The sequence below is a fragment of the Pleurodeles waltl genome, chromosome 3_1 (assembly GCF_031143425.1).
Source record: "Pleurodeles waltl isolate 20211129_DDA chromosome 3_1, aPleWal1.hap1.20221129, whole genome shotgun sequence".
NCBI lineage: Eukaryota > Metazoa > Chordata > Amphibia > Caudata > Salamandridae > Pleurodeles > Pleurodeles waltl.
The window spans coordinates 446,887,751-446,910,476 of NC_090440.1; positions in this window are offsets into that span (position 1 = coordinate 446,887,751).

Sequence of the window (22,726 nt, forward strand, 5' to 3'; positions counted from 1 at the left end):
AAATATCGAGATATTCCCTGGGTTAAATATGTTGTTGTCTGTTTTTCAGACATTTTTAATCTGAATATTTTAAATAATCCTAGTGCAGCAACCACGATCTCCAAATCAGAAATGAAAAGTATATTTCTAACTTATGCAGAAAGGAAACGAGCAACTATAGCCGGATCATTGTCCTCCGTCATTTTTTATAATAGATACAATCTAATGGAGGGTTTTCCATCTTACCTAACTATGGTGACTAGGAATTCACATAAATTTGTGCTAACCAGACTAAGATTTGGGATGGCACATTGTTTAGTAGCCCATCCAAACATTAGGAAACACCCGATTGGGCCATGTAGGTGCGATAATGTATCTACACAGAGCACTGTGCACCTTCTGCAGTTCTGTAAACTGTATACATGTTTTCGTATAGTATTTTTGAAACCTCTGTTTGTTAAATACGGAACACGTACAGTTAAACATGCCATGGCTTTAATTTTTAATCTGCAATCGGCAGATATTTGTTTTTATACTGCCACCTTTTTAAATCAGTGCATCAATTCCAGGAAAAGTATGAGTTTTGAATGTATTTTATTATTCATTATATATATTTATGAATGACCATATGTATTACTCAATGAGCCATTAACTATAATTAATAACTGTAAGTTTTAATTGCAATGTCTTTGTAAATATGTACTGTTGTCTTTTTTTTCTTTTCTTCTCTTCTTTGTTTATGCTTTTATGGTCATTTATATGTGCCGAATAAAGCTTTATGAATTGAATTGAGAGGAGCAGGTCTTGGCTATACTGCATCGTGAGGGCCTCGCAGGAGTAGCAAAAAGAATGGACTCTGGTAAGTCAAATCTTAACTATTGCATCCCCCACCCTACCTGCATGCTATCACATACCCCCACCCTCACCCTCACCCCTATCACTCCAACTCCTCACATATGTCCCACTATCAAAAACCACCCATCCCAACACCAAGCCCTGCATGCAACAACAAAGCATGGACACCCGTCACCAATGCATGGCCACTACACATACCCACACAGACCCCTAAACAACTAGCACACAAGGTCCTAAACAGGAATGCAAGCACTGGGGTACAGGGTCACCCACCAAATGCACACCATGGCACACACAGATGCAATAATCATGCCTTTACACCCCTGCAGGACCCCTACCCAATGTCACTGGACAGGAGATTCCAGGCATGTCCACTCCACCCACAGAAGAGGCCCACAGTGATGACAACAGCTCTGTCCAACTGGATCTAGATGACCAGCCTGGCCCATCTGGGACCTCGGGACAGTTGGTTCCCCTCAAACTGGCACAAGCCACAACTGAGCCTCCCCCCACTGGAAATACCAGCACAGCACCCACCCAGCGGGCCCATACCTCTGTCCCAGGACACGTCATGAAGCAGTGTGTCCACCACTACAGTGAACCCAGGCTAACCCACGACCCCGAGAACAGCAGGGACCTGGGGGCAGTGGTAATGGGGACACGGTTCAGCGGACAGAGGCCCAGGAACACAGGGGAACTGGGAGGGCTGCTGTGCGACAGGGGGAGAACAGGCCCAGGGAACCCACTCTCCACAAGGCACTCTCCAACATCATGGCAGCCTACCACCATTCCCAGGAGACGATGGCAACGGTACTGGCCAAGTTTCAGGAGACCCAGTGGCTGCAGGAGGAACAGTATTTGGGGTTCAGGGAGGAACTCAAATCCATCAATACCACCCTGGGCACCATTGCAGGGGTCCTGAAGGAACTCGTGAACACCAGGAAGGACACTGTGGCACAACCAGAGGCCCCTGACACTAGCCTGGACGAAGAACTGCCCACCACCTCCGCCGCCGCTAGTGGACAGGAGGCACCACAACAGGACCACAACACCAGCACCCCAACCCCTGCAGATGGAGAACCACCCCGCAAGCGGTCCCTGAGATCCGGGACAAAGACAGAGAACAATGCCAAGACCCCCGCCAATAAATGAGACCACCCTGATTGTCATCCTTCTGTCCCACTTTGTCACCCTGTCCATTTTTAAACTGCCCAGCTCCACTTCCTATGCCCCTTTGGACAATGCACCGGTGAGACTACTAGACTGGACTCTGCCATGGACATTCCTCCACCATCAACCCTGACCATTTATCAACCCCCTCCACTATTTAGCACTTAAATAAACACCCTTAAATCACAAAACAATCTGGAGTCAGTCTGTGCTTTCGTAAATGTGTATTTGCAATAACTGAAGTAAAAAGCCATATCGATTGTATTGTCAACATACCTATGTCACACAGCTCTAGTCCATGAAGAAACAAAGCAGATGTCACACAGTGGGACCCACATCTGTGAAATAGAAAGGGAAAGTGACAACTCATGTTCCATACACTGGGTGTAAGTGACAGACAGATGAGAGGTAGAACAAGTGTCTCAGATGTAGGAGGCAGTGATGTCTTCTTACCTGTGTCTCACTGGAAGTATTGATGAATCACGGTGTTTCTGTTGTCGATATCCTCTTCTTCTGCCTCCTCTTCTTCACTGTCCACAGGCTCCACAGCTGCCACAACACCTCCTTCAGGACCATCCTCCTGCAGAAAAGGCTCCTGTTGTTGCAAAGCCAAGTTGTGCAGCATACAGCAGGCCACGATGATCTGGCACACCTTGTTTGGTGAGTAGAATAGGGAACCACCTGTCATATGGAGGCACCAGAACCTGGCCTTCAGGAGGCCGAAGGTCCTCTCTATAACCCTCCTAGTTTGCCCATGTGCCTCATTGTACCGTTCCTCTGCCCTTGTACTGGGATTCCTCACTGGGGTTAGTAGCCATGACAGGTTGGGGTAGCCAGAGTCACCTGCAAATGTCAAGGGACAACTATTAGACACACACTAACCCTTAGGGACAATCCCAGACCCAGACAAATATTCACACTTTATAGGGTCCATGTCCTCACCTAATAGCCACACACGGTGTCTCTGGAGTTGTCCCATCACATAAGGGATGCTGCTATTCCTCAGAATGTAAGCGTCATGCACTGAGCCAGGAAACTTGGCATTCACATGGGAAATGGAGTACTGACAGGACCTGCACTAGAGGGGGGATACCTGTGGGATGGCGGATAGCTGACATCATGTCTGGCTCCAACTGGGCACACAGTTCATGGATTGTGGCACGGTCAAGTCTGTAGGTGACAATTACATGTCGCTCTTCCATTGTCGACAGGTCCACTAGCGATCTGTACACCGGAGGATGCCGCCATCTCCTCAACTGCCCCAGCGGACGTGCTCTATGGATGAGAACAGCGAGCAGAGGGTCAGCCAACACTGAGGTACAAAAACACAACTTTATTGCACACAATTGTCAATCCGCTATGTGCCTGTCTTAGTGTGTATGCAAGGCCTGGATATGTGTGACACATTTAAAATGAATGCCATGTGGCCCCCTGAAATGGCAGCTGCCTGACCTGTAAGGTGGGACAATGGGATATGATGTAACTGAGCTGGCGTTGCACACCGTCACAGTAGGCGGTCGAAGACCGCTGCGCAATCCTGCATAGTTTAACATTGGACCCTATGGGTCCCAGGAGCCAATGATGATGTACGCCAGCGGTGACGGTACGCACCGCCGCGGATGTGACCAACATTTTCTCTCTGTTCACTCACTTGACACCTGATCTTCGACAGGAGAGGACCTACACTGTAAGTGCTGCTGTGACTTCAGTCTGGAAGTGACAATGGCTACAGTGTCTGGGGAAAGGGCCACTGCCTTCACTTCGGAGGAGTTGGACAAACTAGTGGATGGGGCCTTCCCCAGTCCACGCTACTCTACGGACCTCCAGAGAAACAGGTGAGTACACTGTGAGCATGCTGTATGGGCAATGGCTGTTTGGAGTGGTGTGGATCTGAGAATGGGGGGGGGATGAGGCCTGCATGAGCAGACGGTGAGTGTATGTGCGTCAGAGCAAGGGTGGGAACGTGGGCCAATGACAGTGACGGTCCGGACGGTTATATATTCTCCTTTCCCCTGTACTATTCCTCAAGGCAGCGCCCAACAGAAGAAGGATATTTGGCCTGCCACGGCCAAGGAAGTCCGGACCCTGGGGGTCCACCACAGATGGAGAACCCACTGCAGTAAAAGATGGGAGGACATTCACCGCTGGAGGAAGAAGACGGAGGAGGCCCAGCTGGGGATGGCCTCCCAACGTGGGAGGGGTGCCCGTCAGACCATGACCCCCCTGATGTTCCAGATCCTGGCGGTGCCGTATCCGGAGTTGGATGGGTGCTTGAGGGCATCACAGCAGCCACAAGGGGGTGAGTACACTCTCATTCAGCTGATTCAGCGCGCATGGGAGGTGTCTGGGTGGGGGAGGTGGGCTGTGGGTTCCCCTAGGCCAGGGCGAGTTTAGTAGGCAAAGTCCCTTCTTAAGGCAGGCCCTGTGGCACTCTACCCCTCCTGTGTACAGAGCCAACTACACCTAGTCAGGCTCCTGTGACTTCCATGTGTGCAGTAATCGGGCATAGGCCTTGTACCCCATGACCCTGTGATTTATTAGGGAACTCTTAGTGTATGGTGTAGTGCAGAGGGCTGCTGTGGCTGTAGTGTCTGCCAACAGTAGCGGTATTGCATGCACTGAACATATCTTTCTACTTTCTCCCCCCCTCATTTGTGGTTTCCCTGTTCTTGTGTGCATTAGCATCATCACACGGAGGAGCAGTGCCACCTGGAGCAGGAGGGAGCTGCATCCCACATGGCCCTGGAGGGCGAGACTACGGATTCCGAATTCACCAGTGGGACGGAGGGCGAGGGGAGCTCCACAGCGGGACAGGAGCTCAGACCAGTGACAACAACTCCTTCTCTGATGGGAGCTCCCTTGCAGTGGTGGACCCCTCTCTGCCCACCGCATCTACAGGTACAGCCGCCACCCCTCCTACCAGCAACGCCCTCCCAGGAGCCCCTCATCGTGTATCCTGTGGCTACTCACCCAGGAGGGTGGGCATCTCCTTCGCCCCAGGGACCTCAGCCCCTGCCCCTATCAGCCCTGCTGCCCTCAGTGAGGAGGCCATTGACCTCCTGAGATCCCTCACTGTTGGGCAGTCTACAGTTCTGAATCCCATCCAGGGTGTAGAGAGGCAGTCGCAACAGACCAATGCATAACTGGAGGGCATTCATTCTGGTCAGGCAGCCCAACAGCGAGCTTTTCAGACTCTGGCCTCAGCACTGATGGCAGCCATTGTCCCTGTGTCCAGCCTCCCCCTCCAACTTCCTCCACCCAGACCCAATCCCCAGTACCTCAGCCTATCCCAAACACACCATCAGACCAGCATGCACACACCTCAACACACAAGGGTAGCTCTGGCAAACATAAGCACCACACATCCCATAGGCACTCACACAAGCATCATACCCATGCAGACATGCCAACATCCACTGCCTGCACTGTGTCCCCCTCCTCCACATCTCCCTCCTCCCTCCCTGTCACATCTCCACTCACACCTGCATGCACTACATCTTCAGCCACTACGTCAATCACCAGCACGCCCATCACCACACACCGCCCACGTGCACTCACCACCCCCACTACCATTCACACATCCCCAGTGTCCTCTCCCAGTGTGTCTCTGAGACCTCCTCCCAAACTACACAAACGCAGTCACACACCGACCCAACAGCCATCCGCCTCCAGCCCATACACCTTCACCCAAAGTCAGCAAACGTACACCTCCTACAACCACTACCTCTTCCTCCATTCCCAAACCCCCTCCATCTACCCGTCCCAGTGTGTCTAAAAAACTTTTCCTGTCAAACCTTGACCTCTTCCCTACACCTCCCCCACCCCTTCTGTCCCCTAGGGCCCGCCTGTCCAGGTACCAACCCAGCACCTCAGCCACCACATCACCGGGATCAGTGGTGCCAGCAGTAACCGGCTTCTCGAGTGCGCCAAGCAGCAGGGCAGCCAGTGTGCCAAGAAGCCAGCACAAGGAAATTCCCCCACCTCAAAAAGTAAAGAAGTTGGCCACAACCCGGAGGGAGAAGGCCAAAACACCTGCCACCAAGGGCTCTCCCAGGACTACAGTTGTGAGTGGCAAGACAGTTGTGCCACCATCCAAGGTGGGGAAGGGCCAGTGGAAGAAAGGGAAGTCGCCACCAACCTGTACTGCGGACAAGACTGCCACCGGCACCACAGCATGCACCGCCGCCACAGGCACCGCCGCTCAGGACACTGCAGCCAGCAGCACGCTAACAGAACCAGCCACCAGCACCACAGCCCAGGACACCGCCGCCAGCAGCACGCTCGCAGAGCCAGTCACCAGCACCGCCACCCAGGACACCGATGCCAGCAGCACGCTCACAGAGCGAGCCACCAGCACCGCTGCCCAATGAGCGCCGCAGACACCGCCGCCACTGAGGCTGCCGCCGGCACCGCCAGTGGCACCCCCGCAGACATGGCTGCCATCCCCAGTAGTCAGTCGTACTTGGCTGGTGGTCAGTTCCAGGGCCTGAACAGCTTCCATGTTGGCCCACCATCAGTGGAGAATGACATCCACTACCTCTGTCCTTGGCAGGATGAAGCACTCTGGCCAAAAAGCCCCCTCCAGAACCAGTGGAGAATGACATCCACTACCTCTGTCCTTGGCAGGATGAAGCACTCTAGGCACAAAGCCCCCTCCAGAACCAGTGGAGAATGACATCCACTACCTCTGTCCTTGGCAGGATGAAGCACTCTGGGCACAAAGCCCCCTCCAGAACCAGTGGAGAATGACATCCACTTGGGAGACTGTGGCTTTTTGCTCCCCAGGATGCAGAAGTGGACAAACCACCCACTGGAGAGACTTGTGAGACTGTGGCTTTGCACTCCCCAGGATAATGCAGTGGGCAAACCACCCACTGGAGAGACTTGAGAGACTGTGGCTTGGCACTCCCCAGTATAATGCAGTGGGCAAACCACCCACTTGAGACACTTGAGAGCCTGTGGCTTTGCACTTCCCAGGATGCAGCAGTGGGCAAACCACCCACTGGAGAGACTTCTGAGACTGTTGCTTTGCACTCCCCAGGATAATGTAGTGGGCAAACCACCCACTGGAGAGACTTGAGAGACTGTGGATTGCACTCCCCAGGATAATGCAGTGGGCAAACCACCCACTTGAGACACTTGAGAGACTGTGGCTTTGCACTCCCCAGGATGCAGCAGTGGGCAAACCACCCACTGGAGAGACTTGTGAGACTGTGGCTTTACACTCCCCAGGATAATGCAGTGGGCAAACCACCCACTGTAGAGATTTGAGAGACTGTGGCTTTGCACTCCCCAGAATAAAACAGTGGGCAAACCACCCACTGGAGAGACTTGTGAGACTGTGGCTTTGCACTCCCCAGGATAATGCAGTGGGCAAACCACCCACTTGAGAGAACGTGGCTTTGCACTCCCCAGGATAAAACAGTGGGCAAACCACCCACTGGAGAGACTTGTGAGACTGTGGCTTTGCACTCCCCAGGATAATGCAGTGGGCAAACCACCCACTTGAGAGACTTGGGAGACCGTGGCTTTGCACTCCCCAGGATAAAGCAGTGGGCAACCCACCCACTGGAGAGACTCGTGAGACTGTGGCTTTGCACTCCCCAGGATCATGCAGTTGGCAAACCACCCACTTGAGACACTTGAGAGACTGTGGCTTTGCACTCCCCAGGATACCTCAATGGGCATGGAGCCCCCTCGTAGAGCTGGCATTGTGCACTCATCCGGCTGAGGTGCCCCCCCTTCCCTTCCACCTGAGTTGCCTGTTTTATTTCGATCTGATGCCCCAGAAGTGTCCTCTCCGTTTGGATCGGGTATCTTGTGTGGGCTTCGCTCATGCATTTTGGGCCCAGTGGTCCACGGACTATGTAGGTGCAGTACATGGACTTGAAATCTTGGTGTACATATTTGTTAATAGTGTATATATATATTTTTGACTAATGGATTTTTACTCATTACAATCGTTCAAATAATTTCCTTTTGTCCTTGCGTTCTTCCGGGGGGGGGTTGTGGGGTGTAAATGTAATGTTTCAACATGTATTTGTGTGTATGTTGTTGTGGGTGAGGGTGAGGGTGGGGGTGGGGGTGTTTTGTGTTGCGTGTGTGTGTCACTCTCTTCTCCCTCCCCTCTCCCCTGTGTTGTAGGTGCAGTACTCACCGCGGTCATCACCGCCATCGGTCATGCTCCTGGTAGAGGAGCAGGAAGAAAATGGCAGGTAGAATTTGGAGTTCCGGCTCCATGGCATCCTGGTTAATCGTGGCGTGTGTAGAGGTGAGCGTTTTCCCTTCCAAGTCCTGTTTCTGCCATGCGTTTGTTTGCGTTGAATCCACCCCGGAAAAGGTGGCAGATTGCCACTAATAATGGTGTGGGCGGTATATTGTCTTCTGCCTGTCTGTCGGCGGTGACCGCCATGCTGTTTGCTTGTACCGCCGTGGCAGTCGGAGTGTGAAAGTGGCTGTCTATGTAGGCGGTTTCCACCATTGTCATAATTCCATTTTCTTTACTGCTGGCCTGTTGGTGGTCTTACCGCCGCTTTAACCCCGATAGCCAGGGTTGTAATGAGGGACAATGTGTTCTAAATGATAAAAAAAATTACTTCAGGAATATTTGTGTCTACTTTACAACTTTTTAAAAAATTGCCCCTGTATGCTGGAGATGGTACTGCATGATTAAACATGCCCTGGAATTTAAACATACTTCAGCATTTTGAATCTACAGCTCATAGCAGAATGGGCCTAAGTGAAAAACAATGCTTACAACACACATGGGGGGTCATTCTGATCCCGGCCGGCGGCGGTAGCCGCCGGCCTGGCGGGGCCCGCCAGAATACCGCTGCGCGGTCAAAAGACCGCCGCGGGTATTCTGGGTTTCCCGCTGGGCTGGCGGGCGACCGCCAGAAGGCCGCCCGCCAGCCCAGCGGGAAACACCCTTCCATGAGGATGCCGGCTCCGAATGGAGCCGGCGGAGTGGAAGGGGTGCGACGGGTGCAGTTGCACCCGTCGCGATTTTCAGTGTCTGCATGGCAGACACTGAAAATCTTTGTGGGGCCCTGTTACGGGGGCCCCTGCAATTGGCCATTTGCCATTGGCATGGGCACTGCAGGGGCCCCCAGGGGCCCCATGACACCCCATACCGCCATTCTCTTCCTGGCGGCCAAAACCGCCAGGAACAGGATGGCGGTATGGGGCTCGGAATCCCCATGGCGGCGCAGCAAGCTGCGCCGCCATGGAGGATTCCCCAGGGCAGCGGGAAACCGTCGGTACACCGCCGGTTTTCCGTTTCTGACCACGGCTGTACCGCCGCGGTCAGAATGCCCATGGGAGCACCGCCAGCCTGTTGGCGGTGCTCCCGCGGTCGTTGGCCCTGGCGGTTTTTACCGCCAGGGTCGGAATGACCCCCGTGGTCATCCCAAAGCAATTATATTTTCAATGCTTTGTCACCTTTATTATTGTTATTAAAATAAAGGATTAATCATACAAAATAGGTGAATGTTGGCAATTTGTACTTCCAGAGTGCATACTTATCCATTTTAAAACAAAAATTGTATTTAATTTGTTCCAGTTTCATACAGTGACAATATAAAAATCACTATTTCTTAATCACAAAAACAGTTTGATTCAGGATTTATACTGGGCCATGCTGTCTAAAGATGTATGCACACTTCAGGTATATATTTTTGTCCTTGGAATTTGGGGACTTTCATTTGTTGAAGCTGTTTGTTTTTGTGCTCAAACAAAAAAAAAATATGCTTCTTATGATGTCACTTTTTAGTGGATGGACGAGAGAGTGGATATTCTTTTGCTGTTTCAAACCATTTCAGGCTACCATAAAATTAAGCTATTTTATCAAGTTGACAATTCTACAAACAGACATATCGAGTAACATTAACCAAGTAATACCAAATATCAGCGTAATGGGGACTTGCATTTTGAAAAATAATTGTTTTATGTATATATACGTTTTAGAGCCTAGCATACAAGAAAGTTTGTTGTCATGTCTGTTTTTGGGACACTTTTCAAGTAGAATTGAGATTCAGGCCCAGATTACTAAATTTCCATACAGTGCAGTTCAACATACAAAAATGCTGTGCGTTGCTGCATTAGAAGGAGAGAGAGGTGAGAGCCATATTTACAAAAAAGGGGCACTTTCCTCCTCTCTCCCTTTAGCAAGCGCAGAAATGTGCTGTTGTGTGCCACACACAGACCTTCACATAATAGTGCAAGGGTGTCTGTGTGAGTTTAGCATAGGGTTTGCACTGGACTAACTTTTCCCACCTCGAATGTGTGATGTACAGAGCAGCACACAAGTCAGAAAAGAAACGAATAGCCTATATTTGAAATTGGTGCTATTTTCTGATGCAAAACCCTCTCTACTTTTTTTTTGTTTCAAAGCATGGATGGAAAAAAAACATGGACCACTCCTGGAACTCCCCCTTTGTGTAAAGCAGTAATATGCACTGCCTTGCACTACTTTCAAGTGATTTTCCAGCTCAAAATATGTTTTGTGCTGGAAATTAAATTTGTCAAAATGACTGCATTGATTTGAGTCACTTTTGTGAAGCAAACGAGCCACAACATTTTAGTAACTGTATCCCTCAGTGTTTGTTAGTGGACAATGGCATACCACATTCAATTTCACATCTAAAAAAATATGTTATGATGTTCCTCGAATTATTACCTCAACATAATAAATACATAGATAGCAATAATTAGTACTACACATGTTTTGTACTAATGTTTTTATTTGTCTGTGCAGTAGTTACCACCAACTTTAAGATAAAGTTAACCTACATGCTATTTTCAGGGTCAATAATGTTACTATATTTTATTAATATAACAATATTGAGAGTTTGTTCTACATAAGTAGAGTTTACAAAATGTAATTAGTCTGGTTGCCACAAATTACTCCCTGTTAGCTAAGAATTTGCAGAAAACCTTTGTTAATCCCTTCTTATATTTATGGAAAATCATCTCTCGATCTCTAATTGTTAACAGTGTATAGTTGTCCATGCAAAATGGCCCTTGCATTGCTTTAATTTCCGGTTTTATTTCTCTAAGGTGAAAGTATGTTTTCTCATGGTGCAAGATTTTCTATTACTCACCCACCAATTTTATGATTGTTCTCTGAGTATTCTCACCTTAACCAAAACCTCGAATCAGATTTATGCTTAACTTTGACAGTAGTAAATGTCTGATTCCAAGCTTGAAATGGAAGTATGTGGGTAAACTGGGCTGATTGCAGAAGCCCCCTAACTTTTTGCCCCCATTTTTCACTTTTTGCTGGTGTTTTCCTGACTCTGATGGTGCCCTGCTAAACAGTCTGAGGGTCTGTGCTATGATTAAAATGACTATGCAAATTAGGCTATTTATAACTGGCAGTATCAGCCTACCTATGATCCCTAGTATATGTAAGAGCACGTAGGTTTAGGGACCCAAGCATAGGTAGTGCACCCCTAGGTGCACTGCTGAGGTGACTAGTGTCATTTTGAAGGTAGGCCTGCCTTGCTTGCTTCTTTTAAATTAAAGTTACTTGCATATTGGACTTTGGTATTAAAAGTACTTCCAAAGTCTTAAACAACCTTATTTTTACATATAGGTCACCCCTAAGGTGTGCCCTAGGCGCCCTCAGTGTTGGGTGTAGTGTAACCATAAGCAGACACATTTGCTTTCCCCTCATTGTAGTGAATGGGTTTCATAAGCTAAAGTGGGAAGATTTTATTTCAATTAATACAGTCTCAAAAGGATCTAGATATGCCAAGTTTGATGCCATACTTATTGTTATAATAAATCCAACAAGTTGCAATTAAATATAACTAGTTCAGGGTAAGAGTTTTAGAACCCTACCCGAAAGTTGCCAACTTCAGCTCTGCAGTGTCCTTTGTCTGGTTGGCCAGCCTCTAGCAGCCTGGCCAGGCTGTCTTGATGAGGTGTGAAGTGGCCTGGACTGAAGACAAAGGAAGTGTATGGCGTAGGAGATCTTCCTCAGCAGATGGTGAAACAGGTTGGGGTGCGGAGCCAAACTGGTCTTCAAAGGAGAGAAGGACATTTGGAGCAGCTCAGGACCTCCCCCATTTCTTGCAAACCCAGACAGCCATGTGCCCTCCTGATTAGATTAGGACAGGGCATGAAAGGGGTGTGTTAAAGAATTTTAGCCACACGAGTGGGTGGACTCAGCCAGACCTAACCTCCAAAATTGAATTTCTACTATTTTGGATTTTTCAGAAATGTTGCTCCCTGGGTTTCATTTTTTCCCAGGAAGTGGTCATCCAAGAGGGTGATGGTCTGCCTGTGATTAGAAGTTGCCCCCCTTGCTTTCCACCCCAGGAGCAAGGATAAATATTGGAGAGCCTCACCCACCTTGAGATCCCTACCAGGAACAAGACAAGAAGAAGAAGGACTGCCCTGCTGGACTCCTGACATGTACCTGAACACTGCACTCTGAAGGACTGCACCAGCTGCACACTTGGGCCTCAGCACAAAAAGGACTTTGCCTGTCTTCAACTGGTTCAAGCAGATACTCCCTGTTTGCTAAAGGTAGAAAATAGCTGACAAGAGTCCCCTGCATCAAAACCCGAAGAGGTTGACCAGCTGACCTGTAGCTAGTGGTCATTTTTGTATTTGAACCATGTGCATTCTGGGAGTTGGAGTTCTAATCCTCAAGGAGCAACTCAGAGCTTCTGGAACCTTGGAGTGAGTTGTAGACTTGTAAAGGACCTTCAAAGACCATCTGGAAGAAGATCCAGAAGTTTAAAGAAGATTGCAGAACATTTAGATAAAAGCTTCATAAAGGGACCGATCCGACTTTGTGAGTCAGGCCCACCTACCTCGACCACGACCCTGCCTGACTTGCATGTTCAGACTGCTGAAAAGCTCTGTAAGAAATGTATAATTTAAGCACTAACTTCTACTTATCATCACTAGCACAACTTCATGCACAGTGTAGTGAACTCAGTAGCCACAGTACATTAACTATATCTTGCCACTGTACCATGCACTGTGTTTTTCTCATAAATTAGGTGATTTACGATACTATAAGTCTTATGAATGCTATGCTTTCAGGTGACATAGGTGATGTAGTATGAAAGGGTATAAGCAGTGCATAGAGAATGTGTGTGTTGTAGTTAATGTTGTTTGTCCACTAATGTATTACACTGTGTATGAATGAGCATTAATGAATCTAAAGCATTGTTACATCCTAGAACAGGAGAACCCTTGAGCTTCCTGGCTTTCTCAATTGTTTTATTTTTTTGATTGTAGTAGTGGACTCTCAATAAAATGTCTGGGGGCACCCGTGCCCAGGGTGGTTGCACTGTCCTGTAAATTAGCCTGGCTGCATTAGGGATCTAAAGAGCTGTTTCACATCAACTCAACTCCTAGACATTGGAGATTTCCATTTCTTCTAGGAGAATAAAGTATTTCACCCTGCAAAGAGTTCTTAGCATATGCCACAGCATCAGGCTTCAGATTGCTGCCCCCATGCCCACTCACATCTATGCCCATTGCTTCAACACAATAGCTTGTCATGGCCTGCAAACCTCTAGCCATTGAACTTGTTTCACATAGCTCTCTATATCTGTCTTCTCCACTTCTCTCGGCACCCCACCCAATCCTTATACTGTTATGTTGGGACTGATTTTCCACATCTTCCAAGTTGGACTGCAGTGTTATATTTTGTTCTGTAGTAAAAGCAGAATTTGTCACACGCACCCAGCATACCTTTGGCCATTTGCCCTCATTTAAGACCACCAAAAGTCCTAGCCAATAAACTACACATGCCATCTCTATATAGATTTAAAAGCAACGTTTTCTACTGACAGTGTGTTCAGTTATCATCAGGATTGAACATTCTGATGACCATGGATTTTTAGTTTGAAGATTTGCATAAACTACATTCCCTGATGAAACTCATTGCCTCTCCTTTTGTCCTATTATCTGAAAAATTGGGATGTCTGGAAACTAACACAGAGAGGTGGACAACGAGTCAATGAATATAGTAAGGGAACTTACTGGTAATGTGGTGAATTAGTCCCTAGCTCTCTAGTATTTTGTTGGTTGTTACTCATACACACTGATATTGCAGTGTATGGTATAAATTGGGTATGGTAATTGCCACCTATTCTCAGATCTGTATGTTGGAATGAGGCATACCTTATGGAATTGGTGTTTTGTACAACATTCATCTAATCTTTTTCCTTTTTCCTGTAAAAACCACATGCAGTAACCAGTGGACAATTTGGAATTTTCCTTAGAATGAATAACAAAAACAAATGAAGAGTAATGAATGCTTGCAGAATGGAAGCTGCCCTCATGCCCAATTTCTCAGTTAACACAAAGATTCTCCTGATTTTAGCGCATCAGGAGTGACACTATTGAATTTGATATTTTGCACTTGTACACAACATAAAACCATCTTGTATCAGTATGAAGAAGCAGAAATTCACACAAAGTGATTATTTGGCAAGAAAGAGTGTTTTGTAAATGCACTGTAATGCAATCTTTGTTATATAATTATTCTTGCTTTCTAGTAGTATGTTGTTCAAGTTCCGAAATGAGACAGGTTTGTGCTCAACTCTACAGCAAGTAACATTTGTGGAGCAGAGCAAACATTTGAGTGTCACTGTATTTCCTAGTTTTGTTTGTGAAGTGATGATAAAAAAATCTTTACCATCATCACGGAATACGTACTACACAATGCTTTAATGGAAACAGGCGGAGGTATTTAACTGTAAAAGAGCAGTTCTAAGTGGGAGAATGTGATAACATTGTTTTGTCATTTTGCAGCATTCATAGTGAGAGAGCGTAGATTAAATATTACTTATATTAAATGTGAAATGCTAATATAAATGCCTAACAATGCTGCACATAGAAAACAACAATAATTAGTTATTTGCTTAACGTGCATTTGAATTATGACTGTGATAAACTGAACTAATGACAATAATGAGTAAACTTGTTTGTGATATGATTAATCAAGCTTATATTAGTATTTACGATATTGCATTTGAAAATCCTATAGGCCTTAAGTTAGCGTGAGTCGAAGATTTAACCATGTAACTCTCATATTAAAGAATATTTTCTGTTTTTCCAGTGTGCTGACTCGTAAAGGGCCATGACCCAGCACTTGTTCTTTTCTTTGTTTCATGTAACCATAATCATTTTGTTCCCATCCGCATATTAGCTGCTTGTGCAATGGACTTTATACAATTTGCAACAAAAGTAGAAATATTCAAGGACATTCGACCATGGAAAGAGAACTTTTGACCTGAGAAACGTGCCAAGATGATGATAAGACACCAGGATGTGCCACCTCCGAAGACGTCAATTATGAAGACCAATCAAAGGTTTATCAATTTTCGTGGAGTGACAATTTGGATTACCTAATGTATAATTTGATAGGTTGAAGAAAGTGGGGTATAGCGAATATCCAATAGAATTTTGGGGGAAGGTATTGCGAAAAAGGGATAAAAACTCATGACTCAGAAGGGTCGTTAGAACTAGGTAGGGAATGATATTGATGGCATCCAGAAACTCTGTCACTCTGTTTGGTGATTTGAGACTGAAACAAACCATCCTCATCCATAGACTGCCCTTTACACTTTTCCTCCGTATGAGGGAAGTGTCCCCTGTCCTTTAGACAAAGTAGATTGTCGGCGATCTAACTGATGTCCTGAAAACGAAGATTGATCCTGTATGCTAACTTATTCCGAGGAGGGTAATTATGACAATGCAATTGTAATTTGTCTGTTTGCTTTTCCTTTCTAGGTACCAACTGCTGTATTTTTTAAAAGAGACCTTAGTTAGATGTTTTCTAAATTGGTGTTCAAAATTATTTTGCATGAAGTCCAACATGCTGATGCTAATCAGTGGTTAGGCTAGGCGATCACCCTGACTGACACAAATAGACGTGACTGACATTGTGCTATGCTGAACTGAGACGTACATGATATTCTATGTATTTTGATCTATGTTTATCTTATGTTGGTGCTCTTATGTTTGTGATCTTTGCATTATCGAAGTCTTATCACAGTTGCCATATCGTGACTATTTTCTTTTGCTTCTTGGTTTTGAGATTGACACTTCTACTACTAGATTGTAATCAATAGGGAATAAAATTCACAAAATTCTAATAAGGTGTGATTATTCATGACTGAAAGGTCATGGTTGCGCCGACAGCTTAATCAATGTCTTTATTTAAAGTAAAGTATATTGTGGTGATAAATATTGATAACTTCATTGATTTATTGCTTGACATATTGATCAGTTATCTCGTCCTGAGGTGTCTCACCACTGGGTCAAAAGATGAATCGGCCTAAAACGAGTACTAATGTGTATAAAATTGACATAAAGGCGCGTTATCAGTTCTGGTAGCAGAGCGACGGTTTGGCCCTTGGGGGCCTCAGAACGGAAAATTATTGTTTAATTTGTTTTTCTGCGATAATGCAAATTGAGGGCATGATGGGTTTCTAAGTTCACCATGACTTTCACGGGATCTGGGGGCCTGCCTAAATAAGTTGGGAATGTTCTCGGTGCCATAATGTATGTGGTTAGGGTTTTTGCACTTGCTTAGCTTATGCCTTTTGCGGAAGATTGTGAAGATTTGTGTGTATTTTAGGCCAAACTAAGTGTTGTTTAGTAGGAGTGGGTGTACTCCGCAGTATGAGAGTAGGGAAGTCGGCATACTTCATGTGAGTGTAGAGCTTAATGCTAAAAAATTATCCACGTGGTTGGTTGTTGTACGGACCTGTCGAGGTCTAAGACGCCAGAGTATGAAGAAAATAGGGTTTATGTTGTAATCTGTGCGGTTTAATAGGTCAATCGGGTGTGGTTGACAAGTCAAATCTGAGTCATAATGTGTGTATGAAAACCTTCGATGGAGATTTGGTGAGTTCTAAAGTGCACTAGAATAAGCCATTGACAAGTCGAGAGTAGAATTTGCGGGTCAAATTCTGCTTGCGTATGCGGGAACTGATAAGGAGAAAGTAGCGGCCGAGACTTCAAGTGAAATCTCTGTAAGGTTCTGAAGCAAATGTGTTACCCTTCCTGTAGTAAATTGGCAGATTTGTGTTGTCATTTAAGGAGCTCACAATAATTGCATTAGTTTGTGTGAGATTGTATAGGTTCAGTGAGGAGCGGACAAGCCGCAAGACTTTGTCAGCTGCAGTGTGTGTGAGTGTGACGTCAGTGGTGCCGCGCTGAGATAGGCCAGTTGTCGAGAGGGGTCGCGCACGGATTGGCTGCCGTCCGTGAGAGGCAATAGGTTGAGAGAGGCGGGTGAAGAGTGTCCTGGGAACTAAAGGGCATATTTATACTCCGTTTGCGCCGAATTTGCGTCGTATTTTTCAACGCAAATTCGACGCAAAACTAACTCCATATTTATACTTTGGCGTTAGACGCGTCTAGCGCCAAAGTTCATGGAGTTAGCGTCATTTTTTTGCGTGAACACCTTCCTTGCGTTAATGATATGCAAGGTAGGCGTTCCCGTCTTAAAAAATGACTCCGATGCATATGCGTTGTATTTATACTCCCAGGCAAAAATGACGCCCGGGAGTGGGCGGGTCTAAAAAACCTGCATTAGCGCCGGATTTTAGCGCCTGGGTCAGGGCAGGCGTTGAGGGACCTGTGGGCTCAGAATGAGCCCAGAGGTGCCCTCCCCTGCCCCCAGGGACACCCCCTGCCACCCTTGCTCACCCCAGGAGGACACCCAAGGATGGAGGGACCCACCCCAGGGACATTAAGGTAAGTCCAGGTAAGTATTTAAAAAAAAAAAAAATTGTGGCATAGGGGGGCCTGATTTGTGCCCCCCTACATGCCACTATGCCCAATGACCATGCCCAGGGGACAGTAGTCCCCTGGGTATAGCCATTGGGCAAGGGGGCATGACTCCTGTCTTTGCTAAGACAGGAGTCATTTCAATGGGGGTTGGGCGTCGTAAAAAAATGGCGCAAATCGGGTTGAGGCGATTTTTTTGCCTCAGCCTGACTTGCACCATTTGTGGACGCCCATACGCCATTTTCCCCCTACGCCGGCGCTGCCTGGTGTAGGTCGTTTTTTTTAACGCACACCAGACAGCGCCGGCGGCTAACGCCGGCTAACGTCATTGAATAAATACGGCGCCTGCATGGCGCTTCAGAATGGCGTTAGCCGGCGCTAATTTTTTTGGCGCAAAACTGCGTTAGCGCAGTTTTGCGTCAAAAAGTATAAATATGGCCCTAAGTCACTTCTGACTAAATACAAAACTAAGAGAATCACAAAAATGAATTTCATTAAAGCATTTAAGAGCTCTCTAAAAGGAGACGTGTATATTGTTGCAACTGATGGGGAACCTACACCACCCGAGGGTACCCCAGCATATATAGTCATGGAAGAGAAAGGTGTTGCGCCTTGCTTATGGATGAAACAATGGCGCAAATTAACAGAGAAGGAGGGATGTCTAGCGTTCCCAGAGCATGGGACATTTAATCCAAAGGTACTGGAAAATTTGAGGTGGATGTTAAGCACACAGAAACCACCTCCGAGACCAGCTCAGTATGAGGCTTTGGCAATTTGGGACTTGATGGCTCTTAAACATAGACAATAAAGGTTTCAGAGAAGACTGAGAAGGGAAGAAAAATCCAATGCAGAGGCTAGGTGGGATAATGAGAGCAAAATGTAGAGACGGGGAATTGTAGATAGATTAAAATTGTTCCCAGCAATAGCACAGGTAGAAGAGACACAGGGAAAGAAAGCATCTTGTAAAACAGATAAAGACTCGAACAAATCTAAAGAGAATAAAAGATTTTGGGAAGAGGAAGATGATTCAGATGATGAGGAATTTATGGACAGATTATTACATGATCGTCCGCCACCATATGCGGTAAGCGACAGTGCTCCAAGTACTAGCTCGGATCCTGGTAACCAGACGCAGGAAAAGGGAGTTACTGATACGGTACAGACTATTGATACAGCTTCGATACAGAATGGTGTCAGTGTACCCACTGCACCAGACATACCGATACAGTTGCAGCCTCCACCGCAGATACAGAGAATTTACCCCGACGTCCCAGTGCTTGAAACGACTACAAATTTGATAGTGCCGCCAGACCCGATATACACGAAGCCAAAGTTAATACAGATTGAGTCAACTCCGAAACTACTTTCCCAACCACAACCACAGCTGATACCAGGGTACAACCCTGTAGCTGGTCCACCATTAGCACCTGTTCCGGGTACATTGGAACAGACCTATGGAGTTGCTTCTCCAAGAAGTCTGGGTCCGGGTCAGACACCTGCCGACATATCGTTACCCATTACTGTTGGTCCACCAGTACCATTGTATGCACAGGGTAAAACAGGTGTGTGTGATCAGGGAGTGATGACTCAGGAGGCGATAAGAGGAGGGTCTATGGGAACTCCACTGATAATGGCCCCCAGAGAACAAGTAATTGAACAAACAAGGCCCTTAATGTACCTTAGTCCGGTGGGAGCACCCCTCGAAGCAATGCGTCAAGCAGGTTTGGGAGTTTTAACTCCGCAAACAATTAGTACGAACACCTCACATTCCCCAATGATACATGCAGGGAACATTTCATTGCAGGGTTTTACGATCCAACAGTTAAATGAATGGTTAGAAAAGACTTATACGTCACAGAAGACTGCAGCGGTTACAATCGAACCAGAGAAAGAAAAACAGGATGAATACCTGAACTTCGTGAGACTAGGGGCAGAAGCTGCTGAGTTAGTGGAAGGTACAATGGGAGTAAATAGATTGGAGTCATACACGGAGGCAGAATTGAGATACCTATGCCCTAAGATTACTAAAGAAGTAGGTAAGGTGCATCAGAGATTATCAAATCTGGCAGACAAATACAATATCGATATTGGAAACACTAAGCATCTGAAAAGAAGTTACAGATCAGATTTTGACTCAAAGGATTTTGAGCACATGAGGTCTGCAGGAATGAATGCACATTTGAGAGAACTGTTGCAAAGCGCACAAATTTGGAGTGCACTGGAGAAATGGGAAGGCCGATGAGCAGGGAAAAGGTGACAGCCCAGGGTCTAATCAAGCCAAGACCTCACCTGATTTGGAATCAGTAAAAATATTACCTATGAGAGAAACAGCTGGTGGTGTCTTAGTTCATGTGCCTTGGACTAGAGGAGACATTCTATCCTTTACTAACGATTATCCTAGATTGAGTGAGAAACCGATCGAGTGGTATCAGCAAACAGATAGGTTTGTGAAACTTGCAAAGTGTCTCTGGGAAGACTTGAACACCTTGTTCGAAATCATTGTTCCGCCTGATTTGTGGCTCGAGTGCAAGAGGGGGGTAGATTGGCCGACAAAGGAGCTGGCAAGAGATAAGAGGTGATGAAGTATTATCATAAGGTGATTGAGTTTTTGAAACAAAAGGTGTCGCCGAAGGTGACTGATTGGCAGAAAATCGACCGGACCTCTCAAGAAGTTAAAGAGTCAATACATGCTTATTACGAGAGACTGTTAAAAGTGTTTAAGCACTACAGTGGTACTGAGACTATTGAACCAAAAGACATGAACCACCTTGTGTTCAGATTCGTCAAAGGATTGAGACCAGAGGTTAGCCAAATGATTAAGAATCATTTGATTTGTTGGCAAGCTAAACCGATTGATGAGGTGTTGCAGTATGCAAAGTACTGTAGTGATGAGATTGAGTTGAAGGAGAAAAAGTTGAAGGAAAAGGTGATGGTGATGCAGATAAGGTCTGCACAGGCTGGAATACAGGGAAATGGAGTTCAACAGATGATACAGCAACAACAGCAAAAGAATGGTGTGTTTCAGACACAACCGAGAGGACGAGGCAGAGGGTTTGTAAACCTCGGTTCAGATTTTAATACGGTTGTAATTCAAAATGACATTCAAGGGGCGAAAAAGATGTCACCATGTCACGCGTGCGGGGGTGTAGGGCACTGGAAACGGGAGTGCCCGAATATGGTGCAGGATGGTGCAGTTCAGTAGAGCACTAATGTTGGTACATTACAAAATTCACGAGGTCCGAAAGTGAGACATCAAAACCCAGATTTCCAGAACAATTTGGTACAAATGCAAGGGGTACAGCCCATGCAGCAGATGCAAATGCTGCGTTTCCAGTCAATACAAATGCAACCAGTGCAGCAGCAGATTCCTATGGTGCCTAGACAGCAAATGCAATTACCAATGGCTCCGATGGGACAGCAACAGGTGATGCTTCCTCAGCAGGTCACAGGCCAGGTAACGAATCAAAATAATACTGTACAACAGTTCCCATTATGAGGTGAAAATGGCATGAATGAAGATTGGTCAGATGATAGCTCAGACAGTGAAGAGTGCAGGCTTGCAGCATCCTTAGAGGTGGATCGAAGAGGCCCATATGTAGAAGGAAAGGTGATGGGCTACAAGGTTTCATTCTTAGTCGATACAGGAGCCACACGTTCCACAGTTAGAAGTTCCAAGATTGCCTCTCTCAGGGCGTACCATACGAGTGGTTGGAGTAGCGAATCAGTATCTGACTAACCCGATTACAGATCCGGTGCAAGTTGAGATTGGCAACTTTCAGGGGCTACATAGATTTGTAGTCTGTGATTCAAGTCTGGTATCCCTACTGGGAAGAGACTTATTGTGCAAGACAAAATGCTCAATTACCTGTTCCAATGATGGAACAGACAAATAGCGATGATGAGGGAGATGAAAGCCAATTTTTAGAGGAAGAAACAGGAACAAATGAGGACTACCCTCTTATTACTCTATTCCCAATGCATACTTTGATCGATCTGCCTGTCGAACTACAAGGGACAGTAACAGAGAAAGTGTGGGACTTGACCAGAAAAGAAGTAGGATTAATAAAAGGGGTGGAACCAGTCAAAGTCCAGATAAAACCGAATGCAGTGTTCCCACAAGTGCCTCAATACCACATGACCCAAGATGTTCTTATCAAAGTGTCACAAATAATTGCAGACTTTCTCAGACAGGGAGTACTGAAAGAAGTCTTGAGCAGTCCATGTAACTCTCCCATAATGGGTTTAAAGAAGCCCTGTGGAAAAGTTCGAATTGTGCAAGACCTGAGAAAAATAAACAAAATTGTGATAAAATGTTGCCCTGTGGCACCCAACCCAGCAGTAATAATGTTCCAGGTCCCCTGTGATGCTGAATGGTTTACCGTAGTAGACCTATCACAAGCTTTCTTTTCAATACCTCTTCATGAGGACAGCCAATTTTTGTTCAGTTTCAAATTCCTGGATAAGGTGTACAGTTGGTGCAGAATTCCTCAGGGGTTTTCCGTGTCACCGTCCATCTTCAATCAGATATTGAAAAAGGATTTGGAGCCACTAGTGCTGCCTTTCAATTCAACTCCTGTGCAGTACATTGATGACTTGCTAATTGTGTCCAAAACAAAGGACAGTTGTAAATACGACACCATTGCATTACTAAATCATCTGGGGAAAAATGGACACAAGGTGTCACCCAGAAAGTTACAATACTGTCAGAAGGAGGTGAAATACTTAGGACATTTGATTGAAAAAGGGTCCAGGAGAATATCAAAGGAAAGAATAACTGCTGTTTTGCAAATGAATCCCCCAACGACGAAAAGAGATGTTAGGATGTTTTTGGGAATGGTGGGCTACTGTCGCCAGTGGATACCCAACTTCTCAATCATTTCGAAGCCATTGATAAAACTGACAGGTAAAGAAATCAAGGATGAGCCATATACTATAACCTTGTCAAAAGAAGAGC